This window comes from Aulostomus chinensis, chromosome 1, assembly GCF_037954235.1.
Source record: "Aulostomus chinensis isolate RoL2024-O1b breed Wild chromosome 1, RoL_Achi_v1.0, whole genome shotgun sequence".
NCBI classification, from domain to species: domain Eukaryota; kingdom Metazoa; phylum Chordata; class Actinopteri; order Syngnathiformes; family Aulostomidae; genus Aulostomus; species Aulostomus chinensis.
The window spans coordinates 7,342,310-7,347,804 of record NC_141320.1 but is presented as its reverse complement, the minus strand read 5'-3'; the positions used below and the strand labels follow the sequence as shown (position 1 = coordinate 7,347,804).

Here is a 5,495-nt window from a genome sequence, read left to right as displayed (position 1 = left end):
GGTCCACATTTCTATCTAGATATGTACCTGATAGTGGTCCACATTTCTATCCAGATATGTACCTGATGGTGGTCCACATTTCTATCCAGATATGTACCTGATGGTGGTCCACATTTCTATCTAGATATGTACCTGATGGTGGTCCACATTTCTATCCAGATATGTACCTGATGGTGGTCCACATTTCTATCTAGATATGTACCTGATGGTGGTCCACATTTCTATCTCGATATGTCCCTGATGGTGGTCCACATTTCTATCTAGATATGTACCTGATGGTGGTCCACATTTCTATCTAGATCCGTCCCTGATGGTGGTCCACATTTCTATCTAGATATGTACCTGATGGTGGTCCACATTTCTATCTAGATATGTACCTGATGGTGGTCCACATTTCTATCTAGAGCCGTCCCTGATGGTGGTCCACATTTCTATCTAGATATGTCCCTGATGGTGGTCCACATTTCTATCTAGATATGTACCTGATGGTGGTCCACATTTCTATCCAGATATGTACCTGATGGTGGTCCACATTTCTATCCAGATATGTACCTGATGGTGGTCCACATTTCTATCTAGATATGTACCTGATGGTGGTCCACATTTCTATCCAGATATGTACCTGATGGTGGTCCACATTTCTATCTAGATATGTACCTGATGGTGGTCCACATTTCTATCTAGATATGTCCCTGATGGTGGTCCACATTTCTATCTAGATATGTACCTGATGGTGGTCCACATTTCTATCTAGACATGTACCCGATGGTGGTCCACATTTCTATCTAGATATGTACCTGATGGTGGTCCACATTTCTATCTAGATATGTCCCTGATGGTGGTCCACATTTCTATCTAGATATGTACCTGATGGTGGTCCACATTTCTATCTAGATCCGTCCCTGATGGTGGTCCACATTTCTATCTAGATATGTACCTGATGGTGGTCCACATTTCTATCTAGATATGTACCTGATGGTGGTCCACATTTCTATCTAGATATGTACCTGATGAACACATCAAAGTGTGGAGGGATGTATTTAAACTGATTCAGACAGATGAAAACCTGTGGGGACGGTTATTTACCCCAAGAATCTCTAAACAGACACAAACCTAACGCATGTCTGCAAATATCGACATGTGGAACATGAACATCTAAGAACATGTGGATTTCTACCAGGTGAAGGGCCGAGGTTGGAAGAAAACCTGAGAGCAGCCAGACAGACAGTGGACGGGAGCTTTTTTCTAGGTATCAAGGTTATTTTCTCTCAAACAAACTCCCTTAAAACAAACATAACAAAAAAAAAAAAAAAACAAGCACAAAAGAAAGAAAGACATCTGGACCCATTAAAACTGAGAATAAAGTTACAATTTTTGATTAACAAAAACAAAAAAAGGACAAAAACTATTTAAAAACACAATCAATTACAATTTTTTTTTTTAATTAGAAAAGCATTTAAAAAGATGAAAAGAGGCTCCAGTCGTTCTCATGGTTCACCTCAGTGGTTCCGGCCTCTCAGGCCAAACTGTCCTCGGCTCCTTCCAGCAGCCTGTGCAGCCCCTGGGGCACCGGTGAGGACTTGGGGGGGCCATCATCTTCAACTTATCCCAGCCAGGTGAAGAAGAGACGCACGGATTCCAAGGCTCGCTGCTCTGCACCGTCACTTCCCTGCCACTTGAGGAAGACCTCGGTGTAAATGACATCTTCTTCAAAGGAGACGTCAAAGACCGTCAGGAGCAGCACTGCGGGGACGCCGCAACACGGCAGCTTTTATCATGGACTGGTTTAGGGGCTTTGGAGCCAAAACAAGACTCATCCCACCCTCCAGGGAGGTCAGGAGGTCAACACTCACTTTTGGGGTGATGCATCTCTGCCATCAGCTGCTGGAGGGCCAAGAGGGCCTGAAGTTGTTTGGGTCCATCGATCAGAAACCTCTTGAGAAGCCTGACTCTCTTAGTCAGCCGTCCTGCATCCAGACAGTTGCGGTGCTCGCCTGAAACTAGCAGATAAACCGGTGGAAAACTTCTGAGTATTCAATTCCATGTCAGCAGGGTCACGACCCAGAACTGAATATGAGGACAGTCAAAAAAAACAAACAAAACACATGAGTCCCACGTACCGACGACGGCAGACCTGCACAGTTGTCATCAAAGCTCTGAGGAACTCCACAGAAGCGGTCTGGCTTTCATCCAGGTTGGCCTGAAAAAGAGAGGAGGACAATCCAGGTTCACCATGATTGACCAACAGACCGATGTGGTCCCGTCACCCCACAACCAGAAAACACACACCTGCACCCAGTCCCAGATCTGCTTGTTGCTGGCCTCGTCCCGCAGCAGCCTGTCCAGATGCTGCCTCATCTCTCTGGTGGTGAGGCTCTGAAAGACCATTAAAAACAGTTTCAAAATGCTCTTCGGCAACTCGTCGATCCAACAAACCGTCACCAACTGAAGTAATCAGAGCATGAACCCCAGACAGCCTGCTGACCTGCTTCCTGACACACTTGGTCAGGTCCCTGGATGAAGCAGCAGGGGACAGGTGGCCAGGTCCACGCTTGACTGGAGGGAAAGAAAGACAATAAGGGGTTGAAGTTCAGTCCCGATCATGTGAGACAGAGGCTTTAGCTGAAAGTTCCTACCTGTGACGTCGGCGCTACGACGCCCGTCCCTCCAGTTGGACTCTCAGCAGGAGGGTCGCCAGCGGCCCCACGTGTCCCCTCGGCTCCTCAAATGGTCCCCAGCAGCAGGCTAGCAAAACAACATGAGATTTCAAGTTCAGTCACCAAGACTTCAGTGGTGTATTATGTTAAAAGCTATTTAACAGGTGGCGTGTATTCCAGAGTTAGATTAGTGCAGGTTATCATAATTGTTCACATAGGTTAGATTAGCGCAGGTTAGCATAATTGTTCACACAGGTTAGATTAGCGCAGGTTAGCATAATTGTTCACATAGGTTAGATTAGCGCAGGTTAGCATAATTGTTCAAACAGGTTAGATTAGTGCAGGTTAACATAATTGTTCACACAGGTTAGATTAGCGCAGGTTATCATAACTGTTCACATAGGTTAGATTAGCGCAGGTTAACATAATTGTTCACATAGGTTAGATTAGCGCAGGTTATCATAACTGTTCACATAGGTTAGATTAGCGCAGGTTAACATAATTGTTCACATAGGTTAGATTAGCGCAGGTTAACATAATTGTTCACATAGGTTAGATTAGCGCAGGTTAACATAATTGTTCACATAGGTTAGATTAGCGCAGGTTAACATAATTGTTCACATAGGTTAGATTAGCGCAGGTTAACATAATTGTTCACATTGGTTTGATTAGCGCAGGTTAACATAACTGTTCACATTGGTTTGATTAGCGCAGGTTAACATAATTGTTCACACAGGTTAGATTAGCGCAGGTTATCATAATTGTTCACAGAGGTTAGATTAGCGCAGGTTATCATAATTGTTCACATAGGTTAGATTAGCGCAGGTTAACATAATTGTTCACATAGATTAGATTAGCGCAGGTTAACATAATTGTTCACATAGGTTAGATTAGCGCAGGTTAACATAATTGTTCACATTAGTTAGATTAGCGCAGGTTAACATAATTGTTCACATAGGTTTGATTAGCGCAGGTTAACATAATTGTACACATAGGTTAGATTAGCGCAGGTTAACATAATTGTTCACATAGGTTAGATTAGCGCAGGTTAACATAATTGTTCACATTGGTTAGATTAGCGCAGGTTAACATAATTGTTCACATAGGTTGGATTAGCGCAGGTTAACATAATTGTTCATATAGGTTGGATTAGCGCAGGTTAACATAATTGTTCACATAGGTTGGATTAGCGCAGGTTAACATAATTGTTCACATAGATTAGCTTAGCGCAGGTTAACATAATTGTTCACATCGATTAGATTAGCGCAGGTTAGCATAATTGTTCACATAGATTAGTTTAGCGCAGGTTAACATAATTGTTCACATAGTTTAGCTTAGCGCAGGTTAACATAATTGTTCACATAGATTAGCTTAGCGCAGGTTAACATAATTGTTCACATAGATTAGCTTAGCGCAGGTTAACATAATTGTTCACATAGGTTAGATTAGCGCAGGTTAACATAATTGTTCACATAGGTTAGATTAGCGCAGGTTAGCATAATTGTTCACATAGGTTAGATTAGCGCAGGTTAGCATAATTGTTCACATAGGTTAGATTAGCGCAGGTTAGCATAATTGTTCACATAGGTTAGATTAGCGCAGGTTAGCATAATTGTTCACATAGGTTAGATTAGCGCAGGTTAGCATAATTGTTCACATAGGTTAGCTTAGCGCAGGTTAGCATAACTTTAACTGACTAATAATCGTATATTTTCCCCTGAAACAATGCAGTGTTTTCCTCCACCTTCATTTCATTGACAGTTCTTGAACTATAACTTGCTAGCAGTCCCATGGCTAAAGGTTGTCCGAATTGTTGCGTCACCTTCAAAGGTTCAAGCTCCTACATTTGCGGTCGACTCACCTGGACGCGCTCTCCCACCTTGTATCGGAGCAGAGACACATTCTGATTGGTCCTCAGACGGAAATCAGTGCAGGAAAAAGCCATTAATCGTCCAAAATTAAGTGCAGACCGGTGCTGAGGACAGAGTTTGGTTGTCACTGCCGCCAGCAACGGCCGACTGAGGAATGCTGCGTCACTTCCGGGTCTTATACTCTCGATTTCGAACGCAGACGCATCAAAGGAATGATGAGAAATTCAACATATGAATGATACCCGCGGAGTGGGCGGGGCTTAACATCAGAGAGGCTCAGATTCTGAACAGCACCATCTGCTGGACGACTTTAAAAGTGCAACTTAAAACTCTGGACTCAACTCAATGTGTGGGAGGTTTGAGGGCGTCTGCAAGTCAGTGTTTACTTTGATATCCTCGCTTTATTGTGTGATTCTACTGATTCTACCCTGAATTTAGTAGAATAACCACCTAAAGTGAGTCGATGGAACAATACAGCGAAATGAAGACAAATACATTTGAATGGACCGCTCAGCACCACAGTCCTGTCCTTTTGATACCATCATCAGACACCGGCTCATTCAGGTTTGATGTGGGTTTTCCACACCTTCAGGAACATTTTTGAATCACCAAACATTCACTGAAACGTCTGTTCAGACAAGAGAACAAACCTAGAAACCTGGTCTCTTGCTGCCCTCTACTGGCGAGATACCCCAGGAGAAAATATTTGCTCAGATTGATTTAGAATGATTTATTTTAGAATTTATTAATTTATTTAGAATTATTTTTTATTTTTTTATTGGATTTATTGAACATCAATCAAAAGTACTGGTTTCAACCGGATCCCTATTCAAAATCCACCTTTTAATTGATTGAGATCTTGACATGAAATTTGAAGTCAAAAGAAAACTTGTCTGACCTAAAATAAAATCCTCTACTAACAATCCTGGTTCGGACTTGGATGGGAGACCGCCTGGGAATACCAGGT

The 5,495-nt window shown here is 42.7% G+C and overlaps 1 long non-coding RNA gene across 2 annotated transcripts; it reads right to left on the bottom strand.

Annotated features, from left to right (window-relative positions):
* Positions 1–942: 942 nt before the first annotated feature.
* Positions 943–4,657, bottom strand: LOC147270196 (uncharacterized). 2 transcript variants are annotated; one of them, XR_015115669.1, is made up of 7 exons: positions 4,519–4,657; positions 2,637–2,745; positions 2,486–2,556; positions 2,290–2,376; positions 2,121–2,200; positions 1,854–2,000; positions 943–1,743 (listed from the first exon to the last, which is right to left on the bottom strand). It is a non-coding gene; the product is annotated as an uncharacterized LOC147270196 (long non-coding RNA). The 2 variants fall into 2 exon arrangements; XR_015115670.1 differs by having other exon boundaries at positions 4,480–4,519.
* Positions 4,658–5,495: the final 838 nt, after the last annotated feature.